Consider the following 14617-nt stretch of genomic DNA (forward strand, 5'->3'; position numbering starts at 1 on the left):
CTTTTGCTAGCATGCCTGCCTCGGGATTAAATTTAGGCAGCCATTTCTCAGGATGGGCTGGTATTTGACTCAAGGGTGCAGGCATTAAGACTGCCCTAGGGTTATTCCATGGAGACTGGGCCATTGTTGAACTGCTAACAGAGGAAAGTGCAGAAGATGATCCCTGCGGCTGGGAGGATGAGGATACTACGATTGTAGATGATTGAAGAGGGGTTGTGGGGGTTCCAGTGGATGGATGGACGATGATCTGGAGTGGTGGAGTGGATGGTTGACTTCACGGTGAAGTAGTTGAGATGGACGATGTTGACGAAAGAGTCTCACTGTCAGACTCTTTAGGTGATTTCCTCGCTCTTTTCCTGGTGGGAAGAGGTAATTCAGTTGGCTGGACGCCAAACTTTTCACTCTTTAGCCTGGTCAGGGGATGAGCAGGGTTGTACTGCGAAGTCACGCTGCCTTGAGATTTGTCAGACCTCTGAGGAGAAATGGAAAATCGCTGAAGTTTGTGAATCAGGGATTCGACTTCAGGAAGTTCAACGGTAGATTGTTCTGGAATATCAGGGTGTGTAGCAGCGGTTGATACTCGAGCGACTTCTAACTCTAGATTTAAGTGTAATGGAGAAGTCGGGGGAGATGATGAGGGCGATTTACTCTCAGAATGGTATTCAGATTTAGATTTACTTGCCATTCATAGTTCAGGCCCTCCTTCTAGCGCCAAAATATGTTGAAGCCTCGAAAATCAGGTCGACAACAAGGGGATACCCGCCCGGTCCGGACCTTGGTTGGCAGCCCCTTATCCATTTGGTATAGCAGGTCCGACTGGGGATAATGGGACCAGTTTCCCAATCCATGAGTGTGTGTTTAGAATTCGATGTTGCTGATCTAACAGTTCCTATATAAGATATTCTAATTCAAAATTTAATCTAATTCTATGCTATTGTAATCTAATGAACAACACATCTAAATCTATACTAACCCGGGATTTAATTCTTCTATTATGTGATCTAAAGAGATTTCAAATAACAATTGGTAATAAAGATCATTCAGCGATTATAAGAAAGGAAATCAATCAAGATGAACCACTTCGCATAAAAAGTTAGACGAAACAGTTGTGAAAAACATATCACATAATGAGCTATTCATACATTAGGCATAAATAAATAGCTATCACCGTACAAAAGTGCCAAATGATAACTCAAGCATTCATGCAATAATACATAAACAACTAAAAACTGTATATCACTTTAACATATAAGAAGAAATGGTCAAGAGATAAAAGTACCATTTATGACTAGTCCTACTCATAAGCTTCAAGCAACAATGATTTATCTCTCCTTGCTCTAACATCCACTAAGAGTACAGAAGTGCAACATCAGTAGCAGATATCAAATGCAAACATCAACAAATCTTGATCCATTCATTCACCAAAACCTCCTCTGAGGGTGCAAAAGTGCATGTTCTGAGGACAAGTTTTTGATAAATTTCTGGACCCTTCTCTAAATGCATGAGAAGGGTTTAAATACTACTAACTAAATAACTTAATTACACAGATTCAGGATACAGTTTAAATGACCGCCCTTTTTCTAAGCAAAACTATTTCTAAAAATTAAATCTAATATCTAACTATTTCTGCATTTGCTCCTTAATGTTGCGAGCATTCAATATTTGCCTGGGTAGAGTCGGCTGACTGTCTTCCGCTTTTGGTTGAGCTAAGCAAACAGAAATGGTAAGAGCTGGCACCATCTTTTCAGCAAAATCGATGATATACTCGAGAGTCATCCTCTGGCTATGTGGATTTACTGTGTATGCCCAGTAATAATCCAAGTTCCACTTGGTTAATCCTCGAATTGCTTCTGCCTTTTCTTTCAGCTTTATGTTTCCAGTTTGTTCTTTACCATTGCTTTCTTGCGTTTTTCGGGCTTACAAGTGACTGAGCAGTTAGAGGCTTTGCTTTTTGAGCAATTTTCTTAGCGATGGCGCTAATCGCGCATCAGAAACTGCCTCCGTTCTTTGATCCGGGCCTCTTTGATGCGTTTTTTCGCCTTTAGCGCCTTTTCCTTCACCGGGTATAAGCTTCAAAATTTGTAAAAAATACTCCTTTCGTGAGCTTCTAACCTTGAGCGTTAAACCACTTGTTGATATCAGCATTGTTCAACTACTCATTCAACCATGGCTGTGAATGAAAGATCTGTAACGGATAGCTCAACAACGTTCTGTGAATCTGCGGCTCTGTTGCATGCGGTAACCGTTTATGAGGGCATCTTTTCTGTGTCTCTGAGCATTGGAGCTTTACCCTTTTCCTTCATGGCTTCCTGCACATTGCTTTGTGTTACTTTTGTTTTTTGTCCCTACAGTAAGTGAGGAAAGAGTAATGACAATAAAAATCGACAAGAAAGCTTTAAGCTCTACGGATGTACAAAAACATGCCACCTAACGTAACCTGACTCTTCGAACAACACAAAACCGTCTTTCATGAACAACTGGCGTATCATTCATTAATTATCATTAGAGCGCGTGGAAAACTTTTCTTGAATATTGAGCCAGGGAAATTTGTGATGGGATGTTTCTGCGATTCGCATCGCAGCATCGCATCATCGCATTAACACAATTTCATTGTGCTGTGTTATCGCAAGGTCTTTTGATCGCGCTATCGCAAAATCGCAGATCACTGTAATCGTTAAACCGTTATGTGTTTTTCATGCAACTTTGCGATATGCGATATGGCGACATCACATATCGCATATCAGCGATTTTTAAAGGTTTTCCAATGTGAGCGTTTCTTAATGCATGCGATGCGATGGAGTTCACGTCACAATCTCGCAGTTTATCATTTTTACTTATAAGGAAATGTCCTATCATTCTTTGCGCGATGCGATGTTTTCTTAAGTAGTAAAATACATGAGCCTTAATTGATTTTTCAAATTTTTACTAAGGGTCCCCACTTACCTAGTGTTATTTCTAATACTAAATAAGGAGGGGGGTTGTTGGTGGCCACAACAAGTTCCTAATACACATAAGCCCTGTTAATTTTGCTTATCAAGCCCTAATCTAGATATCCATCTTATAGGGGAATTTTCACTTTGCACTAACCAAGGGCCCATTAGCTTAAGAACATGTGTTGATAGTTCCCATTGAACATTTACCTTTACTCTTTCATTGCCTTCAGATGCAGGTAGAGAATTGGAGAGGCTTGAGCATGCTCTTAGAAGATATCCCAGGAAGCGTGGAAATGAAAGAATTGTATTTGAAAATTAATTGAATATAATGACATTTAATCATGTTCATTTATAGGTTATTCCTACACCCTTCTACAAAGCATCAATTGTGCAAAGTTTTGTAAAGGCAGGGAAGAAGTTAAGGTTTGAGTTTGATGTGACTAGACCTAGAAGGAACAATATTGATGTGTTGTAGCTCCTACAACCACCCCTACAATTTTTTTCGCATGCTTTTATTTTATAGCCTCCCTTCTATCTACTAGAGCCTATCATTCACTGTCGTCAAGTATTCTTTCTATGTTAAGGACTTATCATTCCATGCAATTCTTGTGATGTCTTATTTTCACCCCGATCTAACACAACCCATCTCCTGCCTTGTGTTAATTTTTGCAGTTGCAGTCAAATTCCACCTTGGACAGATCAAATGAATGAGATGATGATTTAATTAGATTACTCTTTTCAAGAGGACCAAAATTGACCTAAAGATCACCTTATTTGGACAAGCGAAAGTTGGTTTTTGAATTTATTTATTCACTCATGTATATTGGGTTAGGTCGGCCCTACGCACATGTTAAATTGGACAAGTCGTCCCCAACCCCAAGGGGACCCTCATGAAAGTATATAAATATAAGATACCTCAAGCTCATTTGGAGACATTGATCAAGCCATATTCTCTTCTCTTATTGTCTTGATTCGCACAAGTTTTTCAGAGGAAAGTTCACACAAGGTTCTGAAATCTTAGGGTCGAAGCTCACACTGATCTAGGGTTTTCTAGATCTAAGACGTTGGCAGGTTTTCCCCATAGTGGGTTTTTCCCTGGTCTCAGACCAATCCTGGTGTCTCTATGTGTGTGCATGATTTTCTTCTATTGTTTCCTTATGTTCCCCTGCATTGATGATGATGATGATGTTGTTCTTTCTATATAATTGCATATGATGATGAATAACGGTGTAGATCAGAATAATGTAATGATGATATGGGGTGAACTTAATGTATTAATGAATAAATTCAATTATGAAAGAAAATAAAAATATAGCCATATGAAAAACTAACATGGTGTCGAAGTTGGGCTGAAGAAAATCCATGGAGATCACCCCGATGATGACACTTTTGATGGAAGCAAGAAGAGGATGAAGGAGACCTAAAAGAATTCTAGGGTTTGAATAAAACCCTGGGAAACTGTGTTATTAGGGTTTTATGGATTCTGTGAGGTTAGGGTTGGAGAGAAAATCATGGTTTATGAAAATAATATGAGATATGGAACCTGCCTGGTCAATGTGAAGATGCTCAAGCACTTGAATTTTTTTTAATGAAGCCCTAGATGGGATAATCCCTAGTAGGCCTGGTTGGGTAACTGAAGGAAACATTGGTATATGGACCATGGACATTGATGGCTCTTTAATATTGGTTCAAGAGGGAGAGGATCACCTCTCATTGAAGACAAGTATTTCTTGACTTATGATACCTCTTGCTTTCGTTTATATCTATGGATATGATGATTATGTTTATTGCTTATACTTCCTGCATATGTATTTGAGTATATGGATGTTTCTAACCTCCTTGATGAGATTTGATGAGTATATCATTCTTTAGGATAATTTGGAGATGTAGGAAAGAAAAGATAGATTTGGAAAGAGGTAAAGAGGTACTTGATGAAAAGATGGAAAAGTGCTTCAAGCGGTCTGTGCCTAATGAGAAGGTGCACATGTATTTGAATACCACAAGGTATGCATGATATGTTTTATTTTAGTTGTAACATTGGATGGCTCACTAAGCCCTAATATATTATGAGAATGCCTCTTTATTTGATGGCTCATACATGCATATGAAAGTTACTTGGATCTACGTTTTCTATGATGAAATGATGCACTTGGTGTTGAAAATTTTGATCTTCTTGAATTCTATGAGGTTATCTAATGTTGATACATTGATACACTTGATGTTTTGCTAACATCCATCCGTTGGACACCTTGATCCTATAAATAAGGCTAGCACCTTGACTCTATGATACTCTTGATACTTTTCATGATAGATTTTATATCGAAGGATAGCTCATTGAATCCTATACATGAGTTTGCTGATAATTCTTGTGATAAGCATGATGAAAGCACATGGAAAGAAAGATTGACACTCTTGTTGTTTTGGTAAAGCTTTATTCAATGACCTAACTTGATCTAATTGTTCATGATAAGCATGGTAGGATTGATGTTAGAGGTATAACTATGAGATTGATATTCTATATCTCTTACTACCTGTGGTCATGTCTTGATGACATATGGTTAAATTGAATGTACTAACTTGATGGAGTGACTTAATAGAAAGTGTTATTATGTTCATAATCTCTGAGATATTATGTTGCATCTATTTGCTACTTTGAGTCTAACCTTTGATGAAATATTGATGTCATGATGATGATAGCCATGCTAGCCATGATAGATATATGTTTATGATATAACAGATATGTTGTTGCTTGACTCGAGTAGAGACAGGTTTATGACATAAATTCCTAGTCAGAGGGAGAATCTGTTCTCAAGATTCTTACTCTTATTACTATTTTCATTATGTACCGATGAAGTATGATTTATGTGCATATGAGATAGTTGATCTGCATCAAAGTCTCAGATCTGAAGCTTGTACATAAATTAGGGTTTCTGCTCTGGACGCAGGCATTGAACTAGGAAATATTGTCCCTGGACGCACTCATTCTAAGGTCCATGTAGCGTTTAGGCAGCTAAATACACTCCCATGTTAACCTGAAGGGAGTGTCTAGGGGTTTGACTACAATTGAACATAATCTAAAGCTTTATGAAGTTGTGTAAACTCTGAACCATGGTGTCTCTGACATATTTTTCCACTATAATCTAATTTCTAAAGTTGTTGGGTTAAATTATTGATCACATAAAAGAAATGAAATATTGTGCATGAAATCGAATGGTCACCTAGAAGATGTTAGTTCCACATACATGTTGCAGATAATAAGATCTAGAAGAAAGAAAAGCTCGAATGTTTTCCATAACATGAACAAGCATACTGAACTTGTGTTTGCAGGTGACCAGGACATACATATAGATATGTCACTAAGTTTATGTTACAAGAGGTTAGCATGATTTGGCTAATTGATATAGATGAGCAATGTTTACTATTTTCTCATAATACTTGACATTAATGCTTGAGATATGCTTTGACTTTGGACTTGACCTGATGTCTAATGATCTGATTTGACGATTGTTGATTTGTCCTGATATAAATGCTATGTGGGAATAATGACTTATGTGGGTATTCAAAAAAATCATTTTACTATTGGCCTCCTTGTTCCTAGCATAATGGTTGAGGTATTGATAGTTGTGATTCAACACGAACATGGAATCTGCATGAATCATCCTTGGTGTATGCATTTGCACCTGGTGATAGAAATGACCTATGAGAATGACTTGATAAAGTTCGGATTGATAATGCATGGTTGATGACAACTTGTTGGCATGATAATAAATGAATTCACGAATTGATATGAGCTCTCCCTGTATCTTGGTTGAAAGTATTGATTTTGTGATGTTGATGACTTTGATAATGGTTATGATCTGACTTCTAAACTTTCATGAGCTGAATCTGTTGATGTGATGGTAAAACATTGATTTATGAAAGGCTGATAATGTTGGATTAGCAAGGAATTATGCTTAGAGAATTGCATGAAGCAAGCTCCCCGATCCAGATATGTCTATATTTGACAGTTATTTGATGATGTCAGAATGATGAGTTCCAAGGTATGGCTTTGATTTTGATTATGGCTGTTTTGGTTTTACATCCTGATGGTCTACTCTTGACAGGTGATGAGCCTATGATGATATGAATATGAGGGAGATAGCTTTTGAAGCTTGGAATGATGTATCATGGCATGATGAATTGATTTCTGGAATTCAATATTTCTAAGCTATTGGAAAATGTTTTTAGATAATGAAAATGCAAAATCCTTGGATACTCCAATTTGAAGTTCAAAGATGTTGTTGAACTTGACATGGCATCCAACTGTTGATTGAAGCATTGATGTTCTGTTTTGAACATCCACCATTATATATATATATATATAATATGCATAAAACCTGAATAAATTCATGAGTGAGCCGCTTCATTCACATAGAGTTTCCACTAAGCATCCTTTGAAACATCTGCATGAGATATTCTATTTTTGAGGCTGAGATATTTCTCCTATGACATGTGACTGCATGGATGCATTGTTGTCGATAAAGATTATTGTTAAGCACATTTGGATGCTGCTTTAGTATGATATCTGCCATGATACCTTAGATGAGAGGTCCATAGTAGGATTGAGGATGAGTATAATGTTGCTATCATGGCTAGCTATGAGGGAGGATGAAGAAGCTCCTTAGAGAGTAGTTTGAGCATGATCTGGAAATGACATGGATACATTGCGATGGCATAGAGTGAGATCTGATTGGCAGAAATTCCCATATTTATAGTTGGGACCGAGATACTTGCATATATTGAGATAGTGCAAATGTTTGAAACAAGCTCAGGCTTGTGGTTGGCACCTATTTGAGAGGCAGGATAATTATGGTATCCTTTTGTGATTTATATGATTATTTATGTTCTGACATGATATTTGATTTGATGTCCTGTATGAACAAGAAACAATTGCTATTGAGACAAGCAAATACCAGATTTGAGTATGATGAGAGCAGCGCTGATCGAGGACATTGAGCCAATGCTTCCTCCCTAGTTGAGCTCCCAGGGTGAGGAATTGAGATGGAGGTCTCCTGGGGTTGAGGGAACTCTAGATAATAGGGTATGACCCCTATCTGTTATCCATAGGCTTGCAGATTATGATCCCATATCTTCATAGGGCCAGAGAATGATGCTCCCTTGTTTGGTCTTTACAGAGTATACCCAAGTTGGCATCATACCCACAAGCAAGGTTTGTCGGGAATACCGCTGCATGTTTGGCCAACGAGTTGACAGTGTACTTGGGGTGTATAACCCAAGTCAATTATGATGCAGGTGTTCTACCACATGACTATTCATGGTCATCGATGGGAAAATCAATAGGCAATAGGATGGGTTGAGATAACCCTATGCGATTCTAGGTTGAGATCTAGCTCCATGATGAGATCCCAATGTCAATATGTGGTCCCCTGTGTGTTCGGATATCCTATTGCTCAATATGGGGTTGTAGATGTATAGCTTCTCCATGAGATTCTGGGTTGAAATGTGTTCCCCGATGTGGTTCCAAGTTGAGATGTGCTCCTTGATGATATGCTCTCCAATGATGATTGATGGTGATATTCCAGCTAGTATCCCACTAACAGAGATTCCAGGTAGCAACTTGATGGATAGAGGGTGGTATCTTAAGCTCCCCTCCGGTAACAAATTATTCTTCTTCTAGATTTGAGAATCTTCAACATAAGAGTAGGAATAATCAAGAGATAAGCAAGATAAGTACGAGATAGATTGAGATGTACATTGATGATCTGTGATGATGAGATACTTGAGGTCGTCATGGCATGATGACTACATGATAGAGATGATCAGGGTTGATACGTGATGAAACATGAAGATTCCAGAATGGCATATTGATCGATGGACAGATATTGGTAGGTGGAATTCTCCCTAGTTGAGAGGGAGTGTTAATTTTTGAAAGTGCAGTCAATTCCACCTTGCATAGATTAGATGACTGAGATGATGATTGCATTAGATTCCTTTCTTCGGGAGGACCAAAATTGACCTAAAGATCACCTTATTTGGACAAGAGAAAGTTGATTTTTGAATTTATTTAGTCACTCATGTATATTGGGTTAGGTCGACCCTCATCACATGTTAAATTGGACAGTTCGGCCTCAACCTCAAGTGGACCCTCGTGAAAGCCTATAAATAGAAGGGACCTTAAGCTCATTTGGAGATATTGATCAATCCATATTCTCTTCTCTTATTGCCTTGGTTCACACAGGTTTGTCGGAGGAAAGTTCACACAAGGGTCTGAAATCTCAGGGTCGTAGCTCACGTTGATCTAGGGTTTTTTGGATCTCAGACGCTGACATGGAACTTGAAATTTTGGTCCCTGGAGATTGGCACATAGTGGTCCTGATAGCGTCAAGGGAGCCTTGGACCCTGGCACAATGAGTTATGGGAGCGTCCAGGGTTTCAGAGATAGATCAGGCTGTATTAGTCCCCAGATGCTCAAATAGAGTGGTACTGAGAGTGTCCAGGCTGCCATAGACGCTCAAACAATAGCCTTATGAGAGTGTATAGGGATTGAAGAAGATCTAGGTGTGTTTGGCCACGAATGCCCTCATCTAGTTCACTTGGGAGCATCTAGATCTGTTCCGGACACAATCATCCAGTTATGCAGAGACTGTCCAGATCTGTTATAGACGCTTGCACAACTCATCCTCCTGAAGATTCTGCTTAGTGACAATAGTGTTCTGCAGTATCCAACAGTTGACTACTATCAATGACATCACATTACAACCATCAAAATGAGGATTTTTATTATAAGCATGATTAGATTTGTTTCGAACATAATCATCCAGTTATGCAGAGAGTGTCCATATTGGCTATAGGCGCTCGCACAAATTCTCCTCCCTGCATTCAGGACTCAAAGATGATATTTCTGTATTTTGAAGATTCCACTTAGTGACAACAATTTTCAACAGTATCCAACAATTAACTACTATCAGTGACAACATATTACAACCATCAGAATAAGGGTTTTGATTATAAGCATGATTAGATCTATTACATGGATATCATAGTTTTTTTGTTGCATAGATAAAGTTATGGATCATTGTACTCTCTTTTTTTGAATCATTTGATGACATCTAAGAAGAAGAATATTTGCAAGGGTTTTCCCCATAGTGGGTTTTGCCCTGGTCTCAGACCAATCTTGGTGTCTCTATGTGTGTACATGCTTTTCTTCTATTGTCCCTTTATGTTCTGCTGCATTGATGATGATGATGATAACTCCCTCTAACTCCGTTACTATGTACTTCTGATGTAACTCCCGTTCAACTTTTATTTGATTGGGTTTACCGTTGTAGGGCAGCCACATGTGCGACCAGTCGGTTGCGAAGTATCCATGAAGTTTTTCTGACCAATCCCTGCTAAGAATTAAGCCATAGAATTCTGGGATATCGGCAACTAGAATGTCAATAACCTGACATACCTTCGGGTTGGATGACAACCTTATGGTTACTTGATTTAGTTCGCCAATCACTTTGACTTGAGATCGATCTAGCTGAACTATGCGCACTACAGATTTCTGTGGTTGAACATTTAACTTAGCACATATAGATTTGGGTAAAATATTCAATAAAGCAATAGAATCTACCAAACAATTGTGCACATTTTTATTGAAGATTTCATAAGTAAGGAGAAACGGGGGAGTGTGAGATCTTGATCTTCCTCCAATTAGAGTGATGTCATTTGGATCAATCTTACTGATCGCGTTAGTTGGAGGTCTTCCCATGTTATGGGAAGCTTGAGAAAGTACAGCGACAGGCAAAGGTGCAACTTGCACGGCATGTAATTCTTTCATCATTATCTTCTGTTGATGCTTCAACTTGCTCAGTTCGTAAAGGGTGATGTTAGCCCTAGCCTTTTTCATGTCTTCAATAATATTGTACTCCATTTCATCCGACACTATAAATGTTTTAGATGGAGTTGTTTCATTTGTTTGGACTCGGCTGGTTTGAGTCGCTTTAGACATCGTTTTCTTTGTCGCGAATTTATCCTTTATTGCAGAGCTTACGCTCTTCGGCTTAGGGGTAGTTTGGGGAGGATCAAGTTGATTTTTGCTTCGTGTGCTAACTGGAAATACTTCTTGATCTTCTTCTTGTGGGAGGATGAAATCCCACATTCCTTGTAATTCCACAACTTCTTCGTCATCAGTCTGCTCTTCAGTGGCAATTTCCTCTTCCTCTTCCTCGGATTCAACATTTGAAATGGCATTGGGTGGCTTTGAATCCGTCGAAGGACCTCTTTTAAAAGATCTGTAGGGCTTTTTTGAAGAAGTTTGTGCTACTTGCTTTTTTATGTCGACCATTTCATTGGACATGGTCTTTAGAACTTTCTGCAATCCTTCCAAATCAAATGGATCTTTTGCTTGTTTCTTCTTGGAGTCTTCCTTGAAGGTGACTTTTTTGGATTTATGTTCCTCTATCGCGGATTTCTTTTCCAGGGCTATTATTCGTTTCTCTACTGCTATTGCTTCTTTCATGTTCTCGGCTAAGGTTGTTTTATTGGCCCTGTCCACGAAGATTGCTATGTTCGATGGTAGAGCGGTGATATACCATTCACATCATACTTCTTCGCTGGGCTGGGAAGCAGTAGGAATTTTGTTGAAACGTAAATTGAAATCCTTGATAGGCTCTCTAGTTTCGGCTTTAAGATTGGATAGGTCATTGATTAACGTTGCCGTAGACCTGTCATCACCAAACTTGGTTAGGAATTGTTCCTGGAAGATGTCCCAACTTGTGATGGATCCGGAGGGTAATGAAAAATACCATGACCCGGCTGTTCCTTGCAGTGTATAAGGAAAAAGCCAAACAACAACATCTTCATTAGTAACCCCATTGAGATTAATGGAAAGCATGAAGTTGTTTATGTGCTCTTTTGCTAGCATGCCTGCCTCGGGATTAAATTTAGGCAGCCATTTCTCAGGATGGGCTGGTATTTGACTCAAGGGTGCAGGGATTAAGACTGCCCTAGGGTTATTCCATGGAGACTGGGCCATTGTTGAACTGCTAACAGAGGAAAGTACAGAAGATGATCCCTGCGGCTGGGAGGATGAGGATACTACGATTGTAGATGATTGAAGGGGGGTTGTGGGGGTTCCAGTGGATGGATGGACGATGATCTGGAGTGGTGGAGTGGATGGTTGACTTCACGGTGAAGTAGTTGAGATGGACGATGTTGAAGAAAGAGTCTCACTGTCAGACTCTTTAGGTGATTTCCTTGCTCTTTTCCTGGTGGGAAGAGGTAATTCAGTTGGCTGGACGCCAAACTTTTCACTCTTTAGCCTGGTCAGGGGATGAGCAGGGTTGTACTGCGAAGTCACGCTGCCTTAAGATTTGTCAGACCTCTGAGGAGAAATGGAAAATCGCTGAAGTTTGTGAATCAGGGATTCGACTTCAGGAAGTTCAACGGTAGATTGTTCTGGAATATCAGGGTGTGTAGTAGCGGTTGATACTCGAGCGAATTCTAACTCTAGATTTAAGTGTAATGGATCGGGGGAGATGATGAGGGCGATTTACTCTCAGAATGGTATTCAGGTTTAGATTTACTTGCCATTCATAGTTCAGGCCCTCCTTCTAGCGCCAAATATGTTGAAGCCTCGAAAATCAGGTCGACAACAAGGGGGATACCTGCCCGGTCCGGACCTTGGTTGGCAGCCCCTTATCCATTTGGTATAGCAGGTCCGACTGGGGATAATGGGACCAGTTTCCCAATCCATGAGTGTGTGTTTAGAATTCGATGTTGCTGATCTAACAGTTCCTATATAAGATATTCTAATTCAAAATTTAATCCAATTCTATGCTATTGTAATCTAATGAACAACACATCTAAATCTATACTAACCCGGGATTTAATTCTTCTATTATGTGATCTAAAGAGATTTCAAATAACAATTGGTAATAAAGATCATTCAGCGATTATAAGAAAGGAAATCAATCAAGATGAACCACTTCGCATAAAAAGTTAGACGAAACAGTTGTGAAAAACATATCACATAATGAGCTATTCATACATTAGGCATAAATAAATAGCTATCACCGTACAAAAGTGCCAAATGATAACTCAAGCATTCATGCAATAATACATAAACAACTAAAAACTGTATATCACTTTAACATATAAGAAGAAATGGTCAAGAGATAAAAGTACCATTTATGACTAGTCCTACTCATAAGCTTCAAGCAACAATGATTTATCTCTCCTTGCTCTAACATCCACTAAGAGTACAGAAGTGCAACATCAGTAGCAGATATCAAATGCAAACATCAACAAATCTTGATCCATTCATTCACCAAAACCTCCTCTGAGGGTGCAAAAGTGCATGTTCTGAGGACAAGTTTTAGATAAATTTCTGGACCCTTCTCTAAATGCATGAGAAGGGTTTAAATACTACTAACTAAATAACTTAATTACACAGATTCAGGATACAGTTTAAATGACCGCCCTTTTTCTAAGCAAAACTATTTCTAAAAATTAAATCTAATATCTAACTATTTCTGCATTTGCTCCTTAATGTTGCGAGCATTCAATATTTGCCTGGGTAGAGTCGGCTGACTGTCTTCCGCTTTTGGTTGAGTTAAGCAAACAGAAATGGTAAGAGCTGGCACCATCTTTTCAGCAAAATCGATGATATACTCGAGAGTCATCCTCTGGCTATGTGGATTTACTGTGTATGCCCAGTAATAATCCAAGTTCCACTTGGTTAATCCTCGAATTGCTTCTGCCTTTTCTTTCAGCTTTATGTTTCCAGTTTGTTATTTACCATTGCTTTCTTGCGTTTTTCGGGCTTACAAGTGACTGAGCAGTTAGAGGCTTTGCTTTTTGAGCAATTTTCTTAACGATGGCGCTAATCGCGCATCAGAAACTGCCTCCGTTCTTTGATTCGGGCCTCTTTGATGCGTTTTTCGCCTTTAGCGCCTTTTCCTTCATCGGGTATAAGCTTCAAAATTTGTAAAAAATACTCCTTTCGTGAGCTTCTAACCTTGAGCGTTAAACCACTTGTTGATATCAGCATTGTTCAACTACTCATTCAACCATGGCTGTGAATGAAAGATCTGTAACGGATAGCTCAACAACGTTCTGTGAATCTGCGGCTCTGTTGCATGCGGTAACCGTTTATGAGGGCATCTTTTCTGTGTCTCTGAGCATTGGAGCTTTACCCTTTTCCTTCATGGCTTCCTGCACATTGCTTTGTGTTACTTTTGTTTTTTGTCCCTACAGTAAGTGAGGAAAGAGTAATGACAATAAAAATCGACAAGAAAGCTTTAAGCTCTACGGATGTACAAAAACATGCCACCTAACGTAACCTGACTCTTCGAACAACACAAAACCATCTTTCATGAACAACTGGCGTATCATTCATTAATTATCATTAGAGCGCGTGGAAAACTTTTCTTGAATATTGAGCCAGGGAAATTTGTGATGGGATGTTTCTGCGATTCGCATCGCAGCATCGCATCATCGCATTAACACAATTTCATTGTGCTGTGTTATCGCAAGGTATTTTGATCGCGCTATCGCAAAATCGCAGATCACTGTAATCGTTAAACCGTTATGTGTTTTTCATGCAACTTTGCGATATGCGATATGGCGACATCACATATCGCATATCAGCGATTTTTAAAGGTTTTCCAATGTGAGCGTTTCTTAATGCATGCGAT

The sequence above is a fragment of the Pinus tabuliformis genome, chromosome 2_2, assembly GCF_031772625.1.
Source record: "Pinus tabuliformis cultivar Carrire ecotype Pingquan chromosome 2_2, CPIR1, whole genome shotgun sequence".
Taxonomy (NCBI): Eukaryota; Viridiplantae; Streptophyta; class Pinopsida; order Pinales; family Pinaceae; genus Pinus; species Pinus tabuliformis.